Consider the following 27,201-nt stretch of genomic DNA (forward strand, 5'->3'; position numbering starts at 1 on the left):
ACCCAAATTTTCAAAGTCTTCCTTTTGGTCCATGTATAATGTCAAAAACATATGGACAATCTAAGAGAAAACATCTATTAAATACTTATCAAGGGAGTGTCTAATCTCATTTGTCCAAAAGGGAAAAAAAATATGCTGAGAATATTTTTCATCATTATAGCAAACCTGAAGGCGTATTTGAGAAATGCATATTGCAAATAATTTAAATTCATCATTATGAAAATTATAATCCTTTGTAAATAAAGGAATTAATTGCAAATAAAAGCATAAAAATGATTGTATTTATTAAATAGTTTGCTAAATGTTTACATTAAAAACATATTACTTATGTCTTTTTCTCTTTTAGTTACATAATCTTTCCTCTTTGCAGATCACTCTGTATTCCCAGAACAACCTATGCCTAGCTTTATCTTCAAACTCAACGCATTATATTAATATTTCCTATTTACCTGCTTATTTTCTTTGCCAATTACACATTGAGTAAAGGCATGAACTTCACTTATCTAGTTCAAGGTCATAACTTTGTGCCTGGTAAAAAGCCTAACATGTAAGAATGTTCACACCAAAGTTATTACACTAAATTCATTTTATGTAGGGTAGGCAAGTATGGAAATAATAAAACAATGAAATGAGTACAGGCATAGACTATTTATTCAGAGCTTAGTCTAGCAAGGGAGTTAACCACTATCACTTGTGTTTTGACAGAAACTCAAAGCTGGGCAGAGGAGTGGAAAAGCTTTATGGTGGAAAAAAAGGGAAGTCTTCAGTTGTATCCTGATTGGAGCCTGGCATGAGGAAGCTGGAGACAGACTTATTAGAAGTGGGCCGTCCTATGTGTTTGGGTAAGGGTGCATATTTCGCTTTATCTAGTTGGTTCTAATTTGGAAGCAGGACAAATATTAGGGAAGCTGTCAATTATTAATGAAGCTCTGGCCTATGAGGCCACTTGCTACAGGGGTTATTTTTTGGCTATGTGAGCTGTTTTCTAGCATAACGGTCTCACTTCCTACAAGTTTGACTTATAGATAATAAGATGGCTTCCTGGACTGGTTACTATAGTCTGTTGGTCAGAGTCCTATTTTTATATACAATCTGGCCATTCTCTGTTTGTATATCTATTCTCTCAAAATATCTGATTAAGAACATAAACAGTTTAATGGTCATTGCCCTGACATAATACTTTACACAAAAAAGCATTCTTCTAATCTTATATCACATAAAAACATAGAGATGCATAAAAATAAAGCATGAAGTCCCTCAGTGTCTATATTTGATCTAACTTAAGTGCACTATATAAGCAATTTTAAAATTCTATCTTTGACATTTACAATATCATGAATCTTCAAAAACTTTTACAAGTAGAATGGAATAGATAACTGGATGTTTCAGATATAAAAGTCGAAATAGTAACTATTAAAATAACTAAAGGGAGAAAAGATGGCATTCATCTGTGCTTAACCAGATATTAAAACATACAGATAAACCCCAATGTGGAATACATTAGTTTATTATGAATCATTAGCAAGTAGCTCAAATGATTTTATCAGATTCTAGAACTGCCAGAAAAGCTGGTTTAGCACAGCTTGTCATGATCACCAAACCATAGAGGTTAGTTTGGAAAATACTGGTTCTATTACTCCATTGATGTTTGGAGACCACAGAGCAAGAAAAACCTTTTAACAGAGGTCTACATTTGGTTTGTGTGTCATAGATCATTATAACAATTATCATGTAAATTATATTAAAATACAAAGTCTCTCAGCTAAGGTAGGTTTGATGACCACAGAATTGTGAAAACAGAATTAACATAAGGCTAACAAACCTTCCTCATTGATAACTCATAGATGTAGTATAAATATATCATGGCAGGAGATCGAAAAGTGAGTAAATTTCCACAGTATAAAAAATTAGCAAATTTTAAAATATTTAATTGTATCCAATTTTCAGAGGAAATTATTTGGAAAGAAATGCATATAATGGAATTTAAACCACAATGAGCAGTAATAATGGAATTTAAACCACAACAAGCAGTAATAGCAACTTCTCCATTCTCTAGTGAAAATCCCATCCCATTTGGCTAACCAGAAATAAAACAGGAAAATTTTGTTTTCAGTGCATTCTACTTACCTTTATTTATTTCCTTTCCTTTAAGATGTGCCTTTTCAACTGTGTGCACAAGTCTTCTTAGAATGTCCCGGCATAGATTTATCCTTTAGTAATGCTCTTCTCAGCCCTAGATCGTATATATTTTGCCTAAGGCTTTCCCCTATCAAAATACACAAACTGCCCCACTTGGTCGTTCAGAATACAATTATTTTGCTAATATTAATCAAGTTCAGTAAGTAAAGATTTTTAGGGACAAACATAATTCAAGATGCTGGTGTCATATTATAAATAAACACAATTCCTGCTGTCCTGGAATTTGATAATGTCATTTGAGTTACTTATCAATGAATCATAATAAACCAATGTATTCTATGTCAGAGTTTATCTATAAGCTTGTAATTAGCGTAATATTTATTAACTTCATACAATGTGCCAGCCACTCTATTAGGTGCATCAAAAAATTATCTCATATATTGTTTATATTTGGAGGAATAGTAATCTCCATTTAGCAGATGATAAAACTGAGTGTCTGCAGGTTAATTGCTTTGTTAAAGGTCGCACAGGCAAAAAGCAGTAAAACTGTTACTCAGTCCAGTTATTTTCTAATCTTCTGATACTAAAGCCAACATTCTTATGCCCTCCCTACTGCCCTCCCTTTCTGTGCTATAACACAGAAAAGTGAGATAACTGATGAAGCTCAAACATGAGCTGGAAAGAAAACGTATTAAGAATAGAAAAACACTTCCTACCATCCTCCCATAAATTTCATTGCCTTCCAGCTACGGTTGAAACTTGAAGCATCATATATATCAACATCCTTTTTAGTTTTCAGAAACTAAATCCAGAATGTGTATGAATCTCTCTCAAGTTCCAGAAAGTACTGTACACACAGATTCAGAACTAGGACTCTGCTCTCCTGACACAGACACTCTGTTCTCCCACCTCAAAGCCAGACTGAAACCACACCTCCAGTGGGAGGGTTCTCATCTTAGCTAGAAGTACGCCAGTGTCACTGTAAATGCTCATTTGTTAATATAATGCCCTCTACATTAACATAAGTGTGACTGACAGTCATGTTAGACTCAGGAACAATTCAAGTGTGTTGATATATATTTTCTTAAGTACTTGTTTATATCGTTAATAATAACCATTTAAGTGTTTAAATAAACTCAACTTAGAAAAGTCTTGAAGAAGCAGGAGGAGGCCTGAAAACTGAGTACAATGACTAAGAAACAAAGATTTTGCTTCACTCTTTTCCATGTAACCAACTTTACATAATGAAACGGAGAGCGTTTTTATGCCAAGGAAAAGATGAGGTAGCAAGCTTTTAGCTCAGAATTAACAAAAATGTTCCTTAATATTCAATAAAATCTGTCCCTCTATTGTTATATTTAGTATTTAAATAAGGAATTATGATCAAAATCAAGTTATTTTAAGGTTGGTCAAGCAGAGGCAGTTAAGAGTAAATTTTGCTCTTGGTAGAAGGATAATAAATGCAAAGTTATGTTTCTTGTCATAGTGTGGTTCCAAACGGTGATTGAATTTTTCACGACTACAGATCCCAATGCCCTATCTATGAGAATCACCATATATATATATATATATATATATATATATATATATATATATATATATATATATATATCTCACTATTACTTCTAGAACACCATATATTCACTATGTCTACATGATGCCAAAAACAGTTTTAAAATGGGAGAAGTTTAGTCAACTTTTTAGTGCATATATTCCAAACAACCAGTATGAATCACATTTTATTCCTTTGTTTGACCATACAGATCAGTGACACCATCCTGGCCACTCAATACACAAAATAAGATTTTCAAACACTTGAAAAATAAAGTTCCATGCAAAATAGATATCGATAAAGATGTATCCTATAAATATATATTTCCTGATGTCTTTTTCTAGTATAATACTTCTGAGTATATTTGCTAACGCCCACTGTAGGTGACATGAAGTCACTGTAAAATAATACAATTATCATTTTGTGACTACTGAATATAAGTTAATATTACTTAGTATAGTAATAGCATGTAATCAAAGCTATTTGTAGAAATTAGGAATGTATTTAACTACAAATAATAGATGTACACACACATACACACATCTTCATTAAACAAATGAATAGGGTTTATTCCCCTATCATTTAATGATAAATTCAGAGGAAGGCAGTGGAGAGCTGGCTGGGGTTGCATCTTCTGTGTCCAAAGTAACTTCTACTGTTCTGATTTAAGCATCATCAGAATATGCATGTCAGAAGCTGGTTCTCCACTTCCAGCATTACATCCCCATTCAGGAAATGTAAAAAGGAAAGGAGAAGGGAATAGCAAATGATCATGAGACAGTAGACAGCCTACTTTTAAGGGGTTTTCTTAAAGCCCAATCTAGTGAATTGCACCTCATTGGCAAAAACTGCTAAGGGAGTCACATGGCTTTTAGTGGGCACCTCACTAAAACCGGGTTCCATCTTTTAAAAAAGAGGGAATAGATATTGTGTAGATAACTACCAATCTCTGCCTTAGTATTTCATTATTCTGCTGCACAATGGTGCAACAACCTAATATATTCAAAATAAACCAGTCTGAGTGAAAAATAAGTCAGAACATACACTCTTTCTACCTGAAATAACATATAGTTATTAACTAACTAAACTTCACTTATTAAATAGGGAAACACAAATGATGCATACTGTCTTATAAGTAGATGTTAAGCTTGAGGGAATGGAAAAACATGTTTGAACAGAAAACCAGAAATATGGACATGACAGACAAAATATTTTGGATTCTATATTATATTTAGATTAAAAAGGGACTAGCACTTGAACTCAGTAAGTTTACATAATATTACCCACACTGTTAAACAGATAAACATTGCTATGCCATTATACTGCGGAGGTAAATTCCCAAGGCATCTGGGAATGAGACGGCTTGGTAAGGAAATCTCTGCTTATCAACAGGACCAAGAGGGTAATGAGAAAATGGCTCTTTTAAATAGAAAACACAAAGTAGTAAACTAATTCCACTTAGCTGGAGAAGGGGTATCTCATGATCTACATAAGGTCAAGGTGATGAAAATAATGATTTCTCATAGTTTTAGGAAAGATTCTCTATACCAGTGATTATAAGTGAATACCAAAAGAGGTTTAAAACTTTTAGTTAATGGTACTTATTTAACCATGACAAGCAATACCATAACTGATTTCATGTTTAATTGATCGATGACAGATCATTACACTGAACATTCTTCTGAAAGCAAATCAATTAACAGCTACCTCACATTTTGAAAAGTCAGTAGATCTGTGGTAGACTTACTCCAGTCAACAAATTTCTATAGGTAACTTGAATCCTTTCCTGCCTTTGAACCAACACAAATGTACTTCTCAGGCAGAAATCAACCCAGTCTTTCCTCAGCAGACAACACAATTTGGTAACAAACACTCCTCAAAACCCCTATATAAGTTTTGCTGGGTTCTGAAGCAGATCTTTTCCAGTGTGGGGGAATTTTTTTCTTTTCTGTCTTCTCTTTAGTTCATTCTTGGTCATAGCTGCATAGAAATCATTAGGGATAGTCCAGAGCTTCACTACTGTTGACAGATTTTCCTGGAGAACGGTTTCATTTGCAGAGGTCTAATCTTAAATGTCATTCAGCATGACTTCACCAGTTTTTTTTTTGTCTTTGAGTCATTTGTCTGAACACTTTCTATGGACAGTAATGTCAGAGAAGCATTTGAGTCTCTGAACAACAGACAATGTACAACGCTGAGAAAATCAAGTGTTAACTACAGATGATAGATTCGAACATGATGCATTATTGTTCAAATGTTTTGTTAGATTCTGTTTGTTAATCTTTAATTTAGGATTTTTTTGCATCAAAATTCACAAATAAAATTGGTCTATAGTTTTCCTTTGGGGGGGTCTCCATTCATCAGGCTTAAGTATCAGTTTTATATAATTTGGGATAATTTATGTAGCAATGTAATTTTCTGGTTATTTAAATGTTAAACATCTTCAATGAAAACATCTGAAATTCATACATTTTTTGTGGAGTACATTTTTAATAATTTTAATTCATGTATAGAATTTTCTGTTTAGTTTTTCCTTCAACTATCATCAAATTTGATTCCTGTATCTTACTCAAAAAATATCCGTTTCATCTAGATTTTCAATTTTTTTCTGTACATTTGTGCAAAAGATCTCACTTCCCTTAATTTTATTTTGCAATGACTATTCTTCCTTTTTAATTTTTGTTTTTAGTTTGGATATTTGTTTTTCCCCCAAATTTCCTTTTGTTTATGCTTGCCTTTTTTATTATTTTTTAAATAAGCATTTTGATTTATTAACTATTTGTATTATATTTATTCTGCCTCATTAATTTCTTCTTTTATCTCTATTACACCCTATCTTGTCCCTCCTTTGGATTTAATTTGTGCCTTTTCTATTTTAAATCAGTAATTAGTTTACACCTACATTCTTTAATTTTTATTGATAAGGTATTTAACGCATTATTTTTTTTCCTTCTGTCCACTGCTTTAAATATATCCTTTTGGTATTAAACCATATATTGTATTATTATAATTTACAAATTCTACAATTTTTGTTTGCATTTCCCCTTTTATCCAGAAGATTTTTAATAGAAAGCTTTCAAATTTGCAGGTGAAAGGTCCTTTTAAAATTATTATTTTCTTAATTTCTAGTCTTACATTTTTATCAGAGAGTGTTTGTAACTTTTCTATAGCATGGAACTTATTCATGTTGTTTCAAAAGATGATGTATAGGTGATTTTTTAAATCACTTTTCTATGTGTGCTAGAGCAGAAGAGATATTCTCTCTTACAGGATATAATTTTGAGACATTGCCTTAAAATCTGCCTAGAAATTATGTTGCTGACAACTTTATGGTTTTATTGTTCGGTTCATGTGACCTGTATTTGGCTGTGAGTAGCTCAAGTCTCCTGTTTGTGTGTTTCTATTTACTTTTTCTTGAATCTCCTATGGTTTCCCTTTAAGAGCATTACTAGTTATTTGGGGTATAGACATTCAAAATTCTAATACTTGATTGTGAATTGGTACCTTCAGTATCTCAAATTGTCTTATTTGACATATTTAATCCTTTTTTATCTTGAATCCCACGTCTGATATCTAGAATGCAACCACTACTTTCTCGATGTTTAAACAGTTTTCTAGTACGTTTGCAGTTTTATTTTTAGGCTTCATGAGTCTTTTTGTTTTAGGTAGTTCTCTTGTAAACAACCCATAGCTAAGTTTTGTTTATGAGCCAATTTGAAAATCTTTTCAATAAGTGAGTTAAACTCATTTACTTTTAATTACATTATTTATATATTTTGTTCCAGCTCTGCATTTTATTTTGTTATATTTTTTGTATATGCATTCTGTTTCTTCTTTAGGTGTTCAAATTCTTTAGCTTTCTTTTTAATTCCTTTTCATGTGTAGATTGTTTTTATTATTTTATACTATTTATTTTACACTGTTTTGTTTTCTTCCAAGGTGTTCTAATTGTGCATACTGCAGGTATTCTTTGCCCTGTACTATATGTGTGAATGTCTTTTTTCTGACATTTATACTTCCCTTCACACGTGTTTCGTCTTCACATGTGTCTTATCTTTTTTCAAGCATCTCTCAATGTCTTTCATTAAACTTTAAGCATATTCTCCCTCTGGTGGCTTGTAATTTAGTCTTCATTTTTAAGATGTTGTGTTTTTGTTCAATATTTTTTCTTGAGTTTGGGTAATTCTTGGTTTCATTTTGCTGTTTTTAATACAATTATGTCCTGAATTTTTGAATTCCTGATTCAAGACATTAATCATATTTGAACATTATTGTTTAAGTATATGTTAAGCAGATTAGAATGTTGTGATGCAGTTTTCTTCGATCTTATATTTGTGATTGGTGGAAGAATTTACATAATTTGAAATATTTTTATTGAAGTTTTCTGGGTTTTTCCTTTTCTGAAGCATTGTACGAAAATTGTTTTCCAATTTCTGTTCATTTTCTAATTCGATTTCCCCCGAACCCGAAATAACAGTTGTGTGTAGTTATACGAGAAAGTATGGAGATCTAACTAGGTTTCTTAGTTCAAGACTGCCCTCTTCCACTGGATAGTAAATGCAGTTTCTTTTATTTATGGTGCTCTTTTATTTGAATGAGAAGTTGAACAGTGGCCCCCAAATATGTCCATGTTGTAATCTCCAGAACCTGTCAGTGGTACTTTATATGGCATATGACTTTTGTGATTAAGTTAAAGACCCTGAGATGGGGAGATTATTTTGGGTTTGGGACCTATGTTGTCACAATGGTCCTTATAAGGGGAACCCAGAAGCAATCAGAGACAGAAAGAAATGAGATGATGAAAGCAGCTATTTGAGTGATGCACTTTAATGATGGAGGAAGGGGCCACAAGCCAAGGCCACTGGCAGTCACTAAACGCATAAAAAAGGCAAGAAACAAGTTTTCCACTAGAACCTTCAGAAGAAATTTCTATGACACCTTGGGATAACACCTTGACTTTAGACTAGTGGAAAGTTATTTCAGACTCTGGCCTTCCTTCAGAAACATAAAAGATTTGTGTTGTTATAAAAGCCACCAAGTTATGGTAACTTATTATGGCAACAATATAATGGGAAACTAATAATGGGTGTTTATGAATATGTAATTTGCTTATGTTTCAACAGGATGATAATTTTCTTCTGCTGCTTTCTTCTTTTTATTTACTAGCAAATCTCCAAGGAATGAATCTTCCTCCCAAGTTATCTTCTTATACCACAGAAGTGGTATCTTAACTGTAGCATTCCCTTGGGCCCCACAACCTTCCAAACTTATTCCTTTTGATTCCTTTTGATTATGATCAGATGTCATATTTTTTCTCAGTATTTACCATTCAAGGTAGGATCTGTCTTTCTGAGGATAATTATACCCCTGTTCTACGATATCAAGTTATGGGATCCGGAGATGTTTCTGATAGATTGAGGTGTCTATTTTTCAGATGTACAGGCAGTTTGAAGTTCATAGTGTGCTCCATCTAGTAGTTGTATTGAAGATGTGTTATGCTTTTTTGGGGTGGGGGATGGATGGAGAGATTTAAATTTACATTGCTACCATTATTCTGTGATAAACCACAAATCTAGGCAGTATCTACTGACTTCTTGATATGAACAATGAAGGTTTTTCTATTGGTTACCTTTACAGTTATATTCTTGAACCTCCATTAATGTATAAAAAGTTACTTTTGCTCTACACTTTGTCAGATAAGAATATTAGTAAGCAACATTACTTTTTTCCTTTTAACATTCTCTCAGTTACACATCTGCCTTTACTTTTACATTTCATGGTGGTAATCATTTACCTTCTGTTCTCCAACACCTTATTTTTTCTTAAATTTGCTCTAAAATTTAGCTCCCAGTAATTTATATTTATATCATTATGACTTTATGAATCTTATGTAGTATCAAGTGGAGCTGTGAGTTAGAATTATATTTCCTTAGCCACTAGAAAAATATAAACCTAGCCCTCTGAAAGGACATTGAACCCAAGATCAAGCTCAAATGGAAACTTTTGTTGTTCTCCGTAAGTGATGCCACATTTTGGGAAATTAGTATTTCTGGTACATAGTTTTCCTAAATACTTTTTCTCACTATCATACCTTCATCTCTTCCATATTGTTTTCCCCTGTGTCATGAATTGTTCTGATTGCTTTATTTACAATAAATTTATTTTTTATTATAATCCTATTATCCCAATTGTACAGATAAAGATATTAATGAATGTAACATAGGCTACAGTTGATGACCTTAAATCAATCCTACTATCCTGACTCTAAATTATATAATTATTTTTTAAGTCCCTTTTCACCTTTTATACCAACCCCTCCCCAGAGAGCTTTCACTCTTGCTGTTTTAATTTATAACTCTCACAATATAGTTGGGTTGACATCACCATCATTTAACTCCCTTGCCTCCCTAATCCCCGGATCTTCTGGATTAGATCCAGAGCTAACATGGCACCAGTGCTACAGCTGGCATCCAAGCTGACTGGTTTGTGCATGAGTTCTACAAAATGCCCCTGATTTGTTTCCTAGCTTTCCTGGGATATATTCCAAAATAGTTCCCTAAGGAAGGTGAAAGTACTAAGGTGAGGTGAGGTGAAAGTACTAAGTCCTCAATGTTTTAAGAATATCTTTATGACATCCTAGTAATTTATTGATAGATTATTCAGGCGTGAATTGTAGGTGAAAATTTTTCCTAATTTTAAAATATTGCTACAGTGCCAAGAAATCGGTTTCATGTTGTATTTTGATTTAAATCTGCTAAAACAACCTTTTTTTTAAAAAAAAAATATATATATATCCCAATAGGATAAAAATTAGATGCAAGAGACTGATATTTTTCTGATAGAAAAGCCTAAATTTGTTTTATAAATCCAAGTAAGATTAACACAGTTCATTAACTTATTTTCCTACAATGGTCTATAGATTAAATGAACAATAAAATATTTTGCAATTTAAATAAGACCCTTTTTGCTCTTGTCTAATATATTAATAGCAGTCTGATTTTACTTGCTCCTGAGGTTATGGACTGTAAGTATCTGTATCTTACCAGCATAATATTTTATTCCCAAGGCCTATCAAGGATCTTTAGAACTATTATTATAACTGAGGTAAAGTCAATGCATTCAGCTAATAATTTATGTTGCCTTTGTTTTCAAATATCTAGGGTCACCAATGTGAAGACATATGCCAGTCTGTTTTTCCTCTTCCAGAGATTTTGTTTAGCTTCATTTAATTTAGTTTTATTTCATTTGGTTTCTTTCTGGAAGCTTTCAGAATCTTTTCTTAATTCTTGGTGTTGTGAAATTTCACAGTGATATAATTAAATGCAGTTATGTGTTCTGTTGTTATGCTGAGCACTAAGTAGATTTTAAAAATTTAAATATATGCATTCTACTTTGGGAAATCCTCTTTTGTAGTTACCCTCCCTCTGTTTTCAAAGAAAATTAGGCTATTCTGGCAATGGCCTCCTTGGATTGACCCACCAATCTTTTACCCTCTCCTATTATTTATCTGGGTGTTTTGATTTTTGTTCTGTGTTCCTGGATATTTCTAAAACATACTTTACATTCCTATTTTAATTTATTTTCAACTTGGCAATCTTCTTTTCAATTTGGAAAAGCTTTTATCTCTTTCTTGAACTGATCTTAAAAATATGTGTATAGCAGTTTGTACCTATACCTATGAATATAATTATTCTTGACTTTCTTGGAACATATTAATTTAACTCTGTTAGAAATAACTATTTTTTTTCAATTCCTTAAATGGTTTCTTCTGGAGTTTGTTTTATTTGTTTATGGCCATCCTCTTTTATATTTTCGTTTTTATATGCTTTTGGGGATCCTCAATTTTCCATTATAAAAGATTAGTTTACTGGTGGGTGTATAGGAATCACTCTCTTTAATATCATCTATGTAATTGGAGATATGAATATGTAGTGTAAGGCAGGCAAAGCGTGCCAGCTCATAAGTATTATTTTAGAGTAAGCTTCCTTTAAGCTATATGCCCATTCCTCCAAACTCACACCAAACTTGTATTGTTGGTTTGATTTAGTTTTTAATCTATTTAGTCCCTTAAAACATGTTTCTCCTTGTACAGTTTCCTTTCTGAATTGTTTATTGTTTTTTCTATAATCTAGAGCACCAAAATACACATTAAAAGTTTTACCTTTCTCCAATTTGTTTTAATCTTCTGGTGAGTATCTCCCTTTTTGCCTAATTTCCTCTTCTGTACTCCACAAAGCAAAGAATATCTTAAGAGTTCCAATGTCATGCTTTTATCTACCTCCTCCACCATCCGTCTGTTACCATGTCTGCATTACCTCAAACATCCTGTTTTTATTTCTCACAGAACTGTATTGAAACGTCTCACCCACTGTTGAATTGCCTACAAATTTCCCCTTCTCTTTTGGAAGTTGTTTGATTCATTTTTATAAGGTTTAATTTTTTTTTTCTTTTAGTAAAACTAGAGGAAAATCTGAAGCTAAGCAAATGTGCCAAGTTTCCATTTTGATGTTAAATGTGACTTTTGAAATTGTATGGCTAGGAGTTATTGAGTTATTGACTAATCTCCTATGTGCCCGAAAGAAAAAAAAAAAATTAAATGAGTATTTGGTGAAAACTTTTAGTTAGCGAAAAACAATGAGGAGAAATACTCGAACTCCGTTCCCAGTAAGTAGATTTATAAGGCTTCTGCTTTGATCATGCTGTCATTTCAGAACTCACATAGCATCGCAGTGGACTCTGCCTTGAGCCAATATCACCCTTTAAAATCCCCAGCAAATTTCTACATCACTTGTACTTCCAAGATTCAGATTCCTTTTCTCTCCTAACAATGCATTGCAAGATTCTAACAGGTAGATGCTCGCATTAGGCACTCCCCAAAATCACCATTAATCTCCCACAGGCCATAAAATAAAAATCTATATGTCAAAAATGCAAGTAGCTTCAAAACAAGTCTGTCATTTACAAATAGCTCCTAAAAATTCTGGAGCATCCCCTGCAAAATACATCTGCTACTTCTCTATTATTGACATCATTGCTTACCTTCTAATTCCCTATCCCCCTCCCCAACGATCTTATTATACCCAGGAGGAAAGCATTCACATCAATTTGAAATGTTATAGTTTTACATTTTATAGTTTAAAACAGAGATACAATTAATTCACTAGAATTTTGCAAGAGAGGAATTAACAGTTGGGTGATATTACAATAAATAGAAATGGTTATGTGTTCACTTTGTTTCAGAGGGGAATTCCAGTTAGAAACCACCATTAAAATATACTTTTTTTACTGTACATGAGAACTAACAGCCTATTTCACCTGGCTTCCAAAGACCTGAAAGTGATAAACTACTCAATTCCTAAATGTGAAGGGGTGTTCCATTTGCATTGATTATAAGACTTTAATGATACTGTTGTTTAAGCCCTGTCTACAATGCAAATGTTATGAAGAAAATTTCTCTGGTAAATTTTCTGAGAGCAGTCATTAGTTTTGTTGTGGTTTATTCCTCCATTCATATGTGTGCCATACTTGAGTACTGTTGAGAAAGCTCTGGAAAAACTCTGTTCTTGTTTTCATTATGATGGAATAATATTATTTATTCATTATAAAAAGATGTACACCGACAATTGTATGTTTAAACTATTACTGTAAATGCATACATAAAAACAAACATTGTACGTAGTATCTTTACCGGAGCATCTGTACTTTTCCTAAATAATGCATCATTATAAAAACTATCCATTTCAAAGTAAAAAAAAAAAAAAGCGTTTCGACTATGACTGAAATATAAGTGCTCTATCAGAAATGCATTATATGACAAAAGTGTGTTATTAGACCCTCAAACAAAAAACTAAACCCAGAAATCATTCACATATTTAGAAGTAGTATGTATACATTTATCAAAATATGCAACTATACATCCATATTGCAGCATTTTTTTTTTCACAGAGATGGCTCTTTGAATAGAATATTCTGACAAATTGATTATTTGCAAAAGCATCATGCTTCTAGATTATAAATCCTCAAACATAACATTTCCCAAGTCAAAAATGTTGGTCCCACTTTGAAAATTTTATAGCCCAATCTATTCTTGTAGATGCTCCCTCTCAGCAATATTTTTTCCATATTAAGAGCTAAACCATATGTCAATATCTGAAAAACTATTCTATTATAGTACTTTTGTGCACTGAAATAGAGTATGTGTTCTAGACTAAATCATAACTTTTAAACGATTATTTAATGAAAGAATTTCAATTCCACTTTAAACAGAGAGTTCCCTTAAGTAGAAAAGCGTGGTGTGCCACAAGTGGAGAAATTTGCATTAACAATACTTTTTTAATTGATATATATTGACATATATTACATATTAGTTTCAGGTGTACACATAATGATTTGATATTTGTATATGTTGTGAAATGAATGCCACAATGAAACTAACATCCATCATCACACAGTGCCTACATAGGTCCTGATAAACAGCATGTACATGATATATGTATTGAATGAGTGACTAAATGAATAAATAGATGAGCAATTATTAAAAAGAAAAACAAAGAAAAAAGGATGGGCGCCAGATGTGGGATTCAAACACTAAATGCTCGGGGAGAAGTTCACATTTTTGAGTTTCCTCCAGATTTATGTCAACATGCTGGAGGGGTGGGGTTGTGGCGAGATTGTGTCTGAAACTCTCCTACCCTCTTCTATGTGAGTTCTTCCCAGAGGAAATCATTCTATATGTAGCTGAAGATTGAGTCTGTCCATTGGAAGATCCTCCTCTGACACCATCTTGAAGTGACTCATCAAATATACAAGTAAGCAGTCATATATTAAATAGCTACTATATAACTATTTGTTCTTTTTTAGTGTAGAAGTTGATCATAAAAATGAATATATATGTATATAGAAAATGTATGAGTCAAGTATAGTTTTTATTAGACAATATTGTTTTGCTTAATTAAAAGCATTTAAAAACATAACATGGATGCCCAAACATCTATTTTCTCTATCTAAACAGATATAAATTTAAGAGGAAGAGATTACTGTATAATCCTTACCTGCATCCTCAAGTTTCTGCCATGGTATTTTCAAAAATAATTATTAGCATATTAAAACAGTATAATCCATCTAATTAGTTAATATGGCTATAATAATACAACCTTATTGTAGTCTCCAAAAAGGTAATTCCTAATGGGAGCAGGGATATCATAAAGCCCTTTTAAAATTGAATAAGGCTTTCCAAGAAAATGCAACTATGCAAGTACATAAAAAATTTGCACATATTTTCTGGGATTCATCTATACTGATCCCTAAGGATGTGTTTGAAAAATGTTATGAGGCATTGCACTTGTGGTAAACCTAAGAGTAAGAGAAGAGAACAAGATGATAATAGCTGTAGGAATTTTCCTGATGCTATAAATAATAAAAATTTTGGAAATTAATAATAGAAGGTGGTAGGCCTTGCCATCCTCAGAATCTGTGACATACTGCAGATTTCCTAGGGGTACAAAACTGAAATTATCCTCCCTGAATTATCCAGAATATATAGCCTCCCTAGACAAAGATGGAAATTTACATTGTTCTTTAATTCTTTATTAAATTATTTCAATTTGAAGTGATGCGATACAAGTTGATGTATAAAAGTGTTAGTGTACTAACATTCATCAAAGCCTACTAAAGTAGACTCATATCCTGACTTTGACAATTAAACAAATAATAATTGTAAAAGTTGACTATGGTGAAGACCAGAATTTAACCTGTGAACAGAAACACAAAGAAGGCATGAAGACAGCTGCGTAATGAACATGCTGTTTATGAGACAATATTGACAGCCCAAAGCTCTGTCCTTGTAGTTCACATTTTACCTTGGGAAAACAAGCTATAGTCTATTAAAGATTATGAATAGGTGGATGGTGGTCTTGATATAAAAATAGATAGAAGCCTCATTTAAGAAAACAATGTCTCTTCATTCAAAATAGTCAAGCTTAAAAACAATGGCTTCTATTATAGGAAATAGCTCAAAATGCATAATAAATATTCTATGATGGTGCTAAATTAAAAAACGTTTCCAAAAATGAAGGACTGATTAAGTGTGTGTACTACGTGACCCTAATATTTCCCCATTGCATTACAAATAATAATCGTTACAGCTTTCTGCTGAAATTAATATGATCATTTCCCATAAGGAAAAACTCACATAAGGAAAGGAATATGGAAATATATAACCTTCTTAGCACATTTTCTGTGCTTGATGTTTTTTGTGTAATTTTGTGTAATTATATATATATATATACACACACACACACACACACACACACACATATATATATATATATGTGTGTGTGTGTGTGTGTGTGTATATATATATATACTGGGAGTGTCAAAAAAATGTATACCCATGACTTGTATTCACATTTTGTTATCGGTATATATTGAGTATTACAATTTTAATGCAGTTTTTTTCCTTTCTTAAAATATGTATACTTTTTTTGGCATATATATTACTTTACAATGACAGTTGACATACGATATTATATTAGTTGCAGGTATATAATATAATGCTTACACATTCATATAACTTATGAAGTAATCACCCTGATAAGTCTTATACCCATCTGACTATACATACTGATTACAATATTATTGACTATATTCCTTATGCTGTACTTTATTTCCCTGTGACCATTTTTATAACTGGCAATTTATACTTCTTAATCCTTTCTTCACCTTTTTCATCCACCCTCTAAAACTCCCTCCAATCTGGCAACAGCATCAATGTGTTCTCTGTATCTATAAGTTTGTTTCTGTTTTATTTTGTGTTTTTAGATTCCACATGTAAGTGAAATCACATGGTATTAGTCTTTGTCTGACTTACTTTACTTTGCATAATACCCTTCAGGTCCCTCCATGTTGTTGGAAATGGTAAGACTTCTTCCTTTTTTTATTTCCGAGTAATATTCCATTGTATAATTGTACCACCTCTTGTTTATCCATTCATCTATTGATGGACACTTAGGTTGCTTCCATACCTTGGCTATTGTAAAAAATGCTACAATGAAGATAATAATGCATACATCTTTTTGAATTACTGTTTTGGGTTTCTTTACCTCCTTGCTTAAATTTATTCCTAGGTATTTTATTCTTTTTGATGCAACTGCTGCTTTACTGAATTCATTTATTAGTTCTCAGTTTTTTGGCAGGTTCTTTAGAGCTCTATTTATATAATATGGCATCTGCAAATAAAGAAAGTTTTACTTCTCCCATTCCAATTCGGAAGTCTTTTATTCCTTTTTGCAGTCTGATTGCTGTGTTTAGGACTTCCAATACTATACTGAATAAAAACTGTGAAAGTGGACATCCTTGTTTTGCTCTTGATCATAAAGAAAAAGCTTTCAGGTTTTTCTTTAAGTATGATGTTAACTGTGTGTCTGTCACATATGGCCTTTATTATTTTCAAGTTTATTCCTTCTATCCCCACTTTGCAGAAAGTTTTTATCATAAATGGATGTTGTATCTTGTCAATGTTTTCTTACATCTATTAATATGATCATATAATTTTTATCCTTCATTTTGTTTATGTGGTGTATCACGTTAATTGATTTGTGCGTACTGAACCAGGATTGCATCCAAGGAATAAATTACACTTGTTCATGGTTTATGACCTTTTTAACGTATGGCTGAATTTGGTTTGCTAATATTTTGTTGAGATTTTTGCATCTATTTTCATCAAGGATCAAGGATATTGGTGTATATATATATATATATATATATTTATTTATTTATTTATTTATTTATTTTTATTTTTTTTTTTTTTGCAATGTCACCTGTTTTGTAATCAGGGTAATTTTGGTCTTGTGATATACATTTGGGAGCATTCCTTTCTTTTCAATTTTTTGGAATAGTTTGTGAAAAATAGGCATTAATTCTTCTTTCAATGTTTGGTAAAATTCACCTTTGAAGCCATTAGGTCTAGGACTTTTGTTTGTTGGGCATTTTTTTTTAATATTGATTTCATTTTGTTAGTTGTTATTGGTCTGTTCAGATTTTCAGTTTCTTCCATATTCGGTCTTGGAAGATTGTATGTTTCTAGCAATGTATCCATTTCTTCCAGGTTGTATAATTTATTAGCACATTAATTGTTCATAGTATTTCCTGATAATTCTTTGTTTTGCATTTCTGCAGTGTCTGTTGTTACTTATCTTTCTTTTTTTTTTTAATTTAACTTATTGGAGCAAAATTGGTTAATAAAATCATATTATATTCAGGATTACAGTTCTATAATACATTATTGGTACATTGCATTGTGTGTTCACCACCAAAAGTCAAATCTCCTTCTTTCAACATATATTTGACCTTCTTTACCCCTTGTTTATCTCCCCCGGCACCCTTTTCCCTTTGGTAATCACCATACTGTAATCTGAGTCTATGAGTTTTTATTTGTTGTTTGGTTTGTTTGTTGCTTTCAGTTTTATATCCCACATATGAGTGAAATCTTCTGATTCTTGTCTTTTTCTGTTGTAACTTATTTCGCATAACATGATATTGTTAAGATCCATGCATATTGTCACAAATGGCAGTATTTCATCTTTTCTTACAGCTAAGTAATATTCCCTTGTATATATGTACCACATCATCTTTATTCAATCATCCATCAAAGGGCATTTCAGTTGTTTCCATATTTTGGCTACTGTGAATAATGCTGCAATGAACATACAGGTACATATACAAATAAAGGTTTTCAGATCTTTAAGATAGATACCAGAAGAGGCAGTGCTGGGGCATATGGTAGCTCTATTCTTAATTTTTTGAGGAACCTCCATACTATTTCCATAGTGGCTGTGCCAATTTAAATTCCCACCACTTGTGTAAGAGAGTTATCTTTTCTCCAAATCCTCTGCAACACTTGATATTGCTTGTCATATTGATAATAGCCATCCTAACAAGCATGAGGTGGTATCTCATTGTGGTTTTTATTTGCATTTCCATAATAGCTAGTGAAGTTGAGCACATTTTCATATATCTGCTGGCCATTGTATGTCTTCTTGGGAGAAGTATCTGTTCAAGTCCTCTGCCCATTTTTTTTAAGTGGATTGTTTTTTGTTGTTGTTGTTAAGCTGTATAAGTTCTTAATATATTTTGGCTATTAGTACGGTACAGGAGGTATTGTTTGCAAATATCTTCTTCCATTCAGTTGGCTGTCTTTTGTTTTGTTGATGGTTTCTTTTGCTGTGCAGAAGCTTTTTAGTGTGATTTAGTACTATTCATTTATTTTGGTCTTTACTTCCCTTGTCTTTGGGTTCAAAATAACAAAAACCTCTGTGAGACCATGGCCATTAGTACCTATGTTTTCTTCTATGTATTTTATTGTTTCAGGTCTCATATTTAAATCTTTGATCCATTTTGAGTTAATTTTTGTGTGTGGTGTCAAATAGCAGTCTAGTTTAAATTTTTCCACGTGGCTTTCCAATATTCCCATAAACATGTATCAAAGAGACTTTTCTTTCTCCATTTTATGTTTTTGGCTCTTCTGTCAAAAGTTAGTTTTCCATATTTGTATGGGTTTATTTCTGGGCTCTCAATTCTGTTCCATTGGTCTGTGTGTCTATTCTTTTATCAATACCATATTGTTTTGATTATAGTATATTTCACCTGCAACACTTTGGGTGTTTTTCAGTTAAGTTTCTTGTAGTCAATTACTAGATTCATACCTCTGTGATCAGAGAAGATTTATATGACTTCAAACTTCCTAAATTTATTGAGACTTGTTATATGGCCTAACATGATGTATCCAAGAAAATGTTCCAAGTGCAATTGAAAAGAATATATATTCTGCTGCTTTTGAATGAAATGTCCTAAAAATATCAATTAAGTACATTTGGTCTAATGTGTCATCTAAGACCACTGTTTCCTTGATTTTCTGTCTGGAAGATCTATCCATTGATGTCAATAGATGTTAATGTCCTCTATTGTGACTGTATTACTTTTGATATTTCCCTTTATGATTGTCAAGATTTGCTTTATATATTTAGTTGTGTAGATGTTTATAAGAGTTTTATTCTCTTGATACTTTTGTCATTACAAAATGTCCTTCTTTATCTCATTACTGCCCTTGTCTGAGTATTGCTACTCTAGCTTTTATTTTCATTTCCATTTGCATGAAATATCTTTTTCCATCCTTTTATTTTCAGTCTGTGTGTATCTTTTCATTTGAAGTGGGTCTCTTGTAGACAGCATGGGTCTTTTTAGGCAGCATATGTATAGGCCTTATTTTCTTATTCATTCAGCCGCCCTAGGTCTTTTGATTAGAGCGATTAGTCCACTTACATTTAAAATAATTATTGACAGGTTTTGCCATTTTATTAATTGTTGTCTCATTGTTTTGTAGTTCTCTGTTCCATTCTTATTCTCTTGCTCTCTTCTCTTGCATATTGAGGACTTCTTGTAGTGTTCTCTCTGTATTACTTTGTCCTTATTTCTTGTATATCTCTCATAGGTTTTTGGGTTTTAGTTACCATGTGCTTTATATATACCAAACTATATTTACAGCAGTGGTTGAATTGACACTCAGCCTGCCTGACTAAAGTGTTCAATAACATACACTATTCTAGCATATTACCTATTACTGATAGAGAAAATTATGACACAAATCATTTGATTCTTCTTAGCCAACTGTTTCAAAATATCTGAAATACTTTCTTGTATTGACGGTTTAAGTAAATATGTCAAAGTTGAGGAGAGTAGTATATTCTAACAACTACTAATTCACGAAAAATGTTAATTAGAAAGAATAACCAAAAATGTCAATAATTTCTAATGAGTTCATAGGTATAGATGATATAATTTCTAAAGATGATTATTTCTATAGAAAAAAAGAGAATAAATCTCTAAAGGGGTCATGAAATTTCATTCCTAGAGACTCCATCATTAGCATTATTAATAACAGTCTTGTATTTATATAATTATAGCATTACATTTATGTCCATTTTTATGTTAAAAACAAAATAAATGAAATCCAGTATTGTATTTTCTGTTTCTGGGCTTCAAGCTTTTGAAACATTGCTTAAATGAAAAAAGAGTCCCTCCAGTAGATAGTAAGGAGAAAATTTTACTGACAGATATTGGTATGTCCCAGTTTCTAGGAAAGCACTGATCCCTGTATCAGTCAGAGTTCTCTAAAAGAAACTAAAGTAGAGTCCAAGATGGCAATGTAGATAAACACTGATCTTGTCCCCTCCCAAGAACACATTGAATACATAACTATATTGAGAGTAATTCCTCCTGTGAGACAACTGTGAACCAACTGAACAGCTTCTGCACAACAAGGAAGAGAGAGAGACCACATAGAGGAGGCTATGGAACCACAAGGGCTCTCCAGGAGCTGTGGGAACCCAAGACTACAGGAACCAGTGAGTGACATTGTTTATATTTCCCCCTGCACATGGATAGCAAGTAGGAACTCCAACCAGGTTCTCTGGCCAACATTCAGAGTGCTGTAGAATGTCCCCGGCCATCCCTCCTGTGACTGTATCCGACAGAAACAAGAGGACACTGACTATTACAAGTCTTAGAAAATTGAGCAATAAAAGCAGTACCTGCTCCTTACATGACACATAATATCCTATCACCCTCTTTGGTCGAATTTCATTTATATTACCATTACTCATCTTTCCTCTTTCAACTGTCTTTTATCTTCCAATGAGGATAATGGAGAAAAAACATAAATTATAAGAACACATCCAATCTTCAGTTAAAGTGAAATGGAAGATTCAGAAATCTTTGTGAGATTTAGATTTGTTACTACTTAGCATACCAAAATTTGAGAAATTGAACTGATAGCTGAAAGCTGTTTATAATATTTCTAATTCCACCAGATTTTGTAGTACCTGCCTATTTATTCTTGTTTACAAAGATCATTAGAATAGTTTGCTTTTTCCAAATTGCTAAAGATCTTAAGCATGACAATGTATTATCAAATCTCTGGTACGTCATTAAACTCCTCCTTCTAATTAGTTTCACTGTGGCTGTTTAAAGACTTCCAGGCAATTTTCAAAACTGAATGCACAGGCCAATACAGCCTAATACCTTGAGGACTTTTTGAAAATAGTAAGTGCGTAAAACAATCCTTTAAAAATTATAGAAAATAAGGTCTATAGGGCCCACTGATTTACATATGGTAATTTTTTAAATTATTATTCTTTTATCTGCTTTTTGTCAACTGACAATTTTTCAAGGTATTTATTTCTCACTTGTCTACAATTTAATGAGAAAATTGACAAATAACATGACAGCACTGTTCCATTTTAACATCATCATTAATGTTCTTACTTTTTGGAGTATTTCTCTGTTAGACTATTTCTCCTGAGTATGATATCTTTATAAATGCTTTTCATTATAATCTTAAAAGCCATTTGTGAACAATAAACTCATTCTATATTTGGCTTTCTACTTCAATGTATTTTCTTAAAATCTAAGTAACACTAGATTGGTTCTTTTTATCTCTCTGTTTCATTTTCAGAATATCTATTCCCTTTTACTTTTATAGCAGCTTTTTGATAATTCTTTTTTAAAAAAAGGAATTATACTTTAATCTGCTCTTATTATAGTATATTTTATAATATATCTTTCTAATTATCTAGATTGAAATTCTTAACTTTTCTTTGTTACACATTATAAAAATCTTAATTCCCTCAATATCCTCTAATTGAAGATAACTATCTTTAAAATACAATTAGATCAAATGATCTCAAACTTTCTTTTCTCTGCTCAGTTCTTATTCATTTAATATAATCTGAAGGACAATATTCTGATGACTTCTGTTCAGGCTAAGTGTTCAAAGGTAAAGATGGAGAGTTTGATAGCACACAGAGAAATAAAGGAAAAAGGTTTTGGGTGGAGACTGACCAAGTTTACATTCCCGTCCTAGAAAACCAGGTAACTGCCTGAACCTTTCACCCTGAATGTGTGGACTATGAGCATCAGCATCATCAGGGGTACTTAAAAGTCCCTTGAACTTAAAAGTAAAGTTCTACTATAGTGAAACAAAGACATTTCTGGTACAAACTTATTTTAAAATTTGCAATCAGGCGTCCACAATCATAAATTTAACAACCTATTTGGTATAGTAGATTTAGCTCCATTTGTTATCCAAAATTTCTAATAATATAAAGTATCATAAACAGTTTAATAGCAGTAATTATGAAGAACCTTCAGAAGTTCCTGTCTTTCTCATGCCTGTGTAACAACTAAATAAGAGATAAGAACCCCTTGTTTATTCATTATGTCATTCATTCATTAAGCAACCATTTATCAATATGTGTCAGTCTTTGGTCTATATTTGGGAGACAAATGAGACATGGTCAAAGTTCCTAATCTCACGATTAAGGGGAGAAGACAACATAATCAATAAATCATCAGATCTCTTCTTTGAGGAAAAAAAGAAAAATGCAAGGTGAAGTGATAGGAGGTAACTAGGAGACTTCTGAGAAGAAGTATTTAGGGAAGGGTTTTTAGAAGTGACATTTGAGCTGAGATTTGAATAATAAATAGGAGATTGTCTCACAGGAGGGCATGTAAGGCTGATGAACAGGTAGAATTAAGGCCCCACATAGCAAAAAGTTTGTCATACTTGACTATCAGAAAGAAAGCTGTGCAGTGGAGGCTTAGATATTAAAGGCAGATAATGTACCATACACTGTCATTAGCTCTACAATCTGCAATAATACTTTTTTTCCTAAATAATATGCCTTCAAATATTTGAATAAAAAAGACAGACTGACAGTTAATTCTTCTGTTTATGTACCATATTAATGCAGTAGTAATGTCTGTAGGACAGTTGTTTAGCTGACTATCCTTGAGAGCAATTTATAGAATCCTGGCCTTTCTTGCTGAGAGTTATTGTGCTCTGCCACTCAAGGAGTGAATGAGTGCCTGAAAGGCAGTAGAATAGAAAAACTCTCAGGTTTGAAAAAGAAGGACATTTTCCCGGGAGGTACCTTAGGCCACATGAACCTTATATCATGGCAGAATCCTGTACAACAGTAGCCAATGCCTAAAATCAAGTAAAAGATCATCTACAATTGAGAAGTGGACTGAAGAAAAGCCACTTCTAATGTTATTAAATGCTGCTTTAAGAAGTTAACTTATATTTGACAACAGAGAGTCCCTTGGGAGAAAGAAGAGGAAAAAGAAAGAGTCCTAAAGTGGAAAGTGACTAAGAAGACACTGACTATTACAAGTCTTAGCAAATTTAAGAAAACTGAAATCATACCAAATATATTTTTCAGATCACAATGGTATAAAATAGAAATCAAGTACAAGAAGAAAGCTGGAAAGTTTACAAACATGTGGGAACTAAACTTACTCCTGAACAACCAATTGGTTAAAGAAGTAAAAGAGAAAAAAAAAAATCTGAAAACAAATGAAAATGGAAACACAACACACCAAAACCTATGGGATGCTACAAAAGTAGCTCTGAAAGGGAAGGTTATAGGAATAAAGTCATATATTAAAAATACAGAAAGCTTTTAAATAAACAACCTAACTTATAGCTCAAGAAACTAGGGGGAAAAAACGGAATAAACTAAGGTCAAAGTTAGCATAAGGAAGAAAATAAAGATCAGACTCTTATTCAACACAGTAGTGAAAGCCTAAGCTAGAGTAATTAGGCAAGATAAATAAAGAAAAGACATCCAAATCAGAAAGGAAGAAGTAAAATTTTCATTATTTGCATATGATACAATCTTAAATATAGAAAATCCTAAAGACTCAACCCAAACACTCTTGAAACTAAAGTTGCAGAATAGAAAATCAACATACGTAAATCACTTGTTTCTATACACTAATAATGAAATGTCTGAAAAATAAATGAAGAAAACTATCCCATTCATAATATCATCAAAAGCTCTAAAATACCTAGAATTAATTTAACTAAGGAAAGCCCTATACACTGAAACTATCAGACTTCAATGAAAGAAACTAAAGGAGACCCAAACAAATGGGAAAATATCACGTGTTCACTGATGGGCAGAATTAATATTGTTGCAATACACAGCTTAGTGATTATAGTCAATAATACTGTATTACATACTTCAAATTTGCTAAGAGACTAGATCTTAAATGTTCTCAACACAAAAGCAACAATTATGTGATATAGGTGTTAGCTGAAGTTTGGTGGAAATAAGATTGCAATATATAAATGTATCAAATTAACACATTATACACTTTAAACTTACATGTTATAGGTCAATTCTATATCAATAAAAAAAAATTCCCAAGCGATTCCAAGTTACAACCCAGATTAAAACCCACTATCCCTGGAATTTTGAAAAATAGTAGGACATGTTCTTCGTGTTTTTGCAAACATGTCCATACAATATTATAGTTTCAAGCATAGTTTCACATTCTCTAAACCTCCTTTTATTTAACTGAAAAAAGTGGGCATGCAAATTTTTATGGAAAAAAGAGAGAATTGACTCATTAAATTGGCAAGGTACAGATCCAATCATCAGTGGATATTGAAGGAACAAGAAGGGAGTTAAGTTAAAGTATAGAAAGCTAAAGTTACGTATTTGTACATTCAAAGCTTTGATATTGAAATACTATTGCTAAACTTCTCTCCCTGCCTATGAGAAGGAGCTATGGCTTCCAACTAATAAAATAAGCCAAAGTTGATGGGATGCCACTCTTGTGATTAGACTGCTGTAAATCAAAAGATTGCACTTTTGATTATTACATTATCTAAGATTCCATCTGCATCTAGGCCAACTAAGAGAGAGACTGACTCTCCTTGCAGCCTTGAAGTACTGAACATGTTGGATGAGCCCATGTGGTAAGAAACTGCAAGTGGAATTTAAGAAGCACAAGTAACTTCCAGGATCTGAAGGTGTTTCTCAACCAACAGCCAGCAGCAAGCCAAGGACCTCAGTCATAAAAAGACAAAGAAATAAATTCTGCCGAAAAAACGAATGAAGCTCAGTTCTGCCAACAACTGAAGCTCAGCTGAACGAACTCGAGCAGATTCTGCCCAGTCGAGACTCACATGAGAACAATTCTGCTGATGTCTTAACTGCAGTGTGGTGAGAATATGAACAGAAAACCCAGCTAAGTTGTAACTGGACTAATAGGCCCACAGAAACTATGAGATGTTAACTGTCTTGTATTAAGTCACCATGTTTGTGATCTCCTTTTACGCAGCAAAGACAACTCATACAGGGCTTGTATCTGGAATATGCAGCTCTGTGCAAGCACAGCTTATTTGGGCAAGAACTGTTTGCATTCTGTAAACATAATTTATCTTGATGTTTTCCATCAAAAAAATAAAAATACATCAATGAAATGAGTAGCCATATAATGTAATAGTACCGTAATACTCACATATGACATTTGCCATGTGGTAGCCAATTCTGAATAATTTTGGTGCATTAACTCATTATCATAACAGTAATTCTATGAGATACAGTAAGTGGCAGAACTGGGATTCAAAAACCCAAGAATCTCAGCTCAGAGTCTTTACTTTTAACCAGCAAACTGTACTAACTCCATTACGTAAGTCCCCATCATTGGAGAGGTTCATCTGGCTTAATAAAAACTTGCCAGAAATTGTCAGGAAAAACAATTATTTTAAAGTCATTTCCCACAATAAAACCCATCATATCCAGATCAACAAAGGGCAATAAAAAAAAAATAACTTTTTAATTTCAAGATCTGTTTGATATGACATAATAAAATTTAATGTTTCTAAAATTAGAAGACAAGCTAAGCATCCAAAAAGTCAAGTATTTGAGCTTTTAACCTCATAAAAAAAAACACAAAGTTAAAAAAAAAAAAAAGGTCCCTTTGAAGAGCATGAGAAGTATTTTTCCACAATTCACTTGGTCTGTGATTCATTGAAGACTGTTACTATGTTATGTGGAATTTTCCAATTTAATAGAAAGTCATTTCCCCATTAAAAATTAATGTATAAACATAAAGTTTTTAAAACAATGAAATCTAACTCACTGAAACCTGCCACTGTTAACTACAAATAGATATCTATATATTTATTTTAGTAATATGCAAGATACTTTATAGTACAGACACATTAAAGATGCATCTATGTCTATGAAGATCACCTTGCTCTGTTTTCCCAATCAGATAAATAGCAAAGTCTCATGAAAGCTATTCACCTCAGTCACCATCCTTCCCAAGTCACTGTTAGGGAGATAGCTTAGAATCCTGGATCCCAAGAATATCCAAACCCACCAAATTCACTATCTTCTTCATTGGAAAGGAGATCTAGACTGGCCAGACAGTCTTATTCCTTTTCATGCATGGTCTTCTAGCATCGCCATAATCTCTGTCCTCTACCTTCTGTTCCATCTCTTAATCTCAGATGAAGATCTCACTCTTTCTCTGGAGCAGTGGAAAGAAAATTAAACCTGAAATTAGAGGGTCAGGTGCCAAATTCTGATGGATCCAGCATGTGTTTGTTAATGGTTGACTTCTATTTACTTACTTTCATGTTCCCTATTAGAAACAGA

Source organism: Rhinolophus sinicus, chromosome 1, assembly GCF_057876585.1.
Source record: "Rhinolophus sinicus isolate RSI-liver-muscle chromosome 1, RSI-T2T, whole genome shotgun sequence".
NCBI lineage: Eukaryota > Metazoa > Chordata > Mammalia > Chiroptera > Rhinolophidae > Rhinolophus > Rhinolophus sinicus.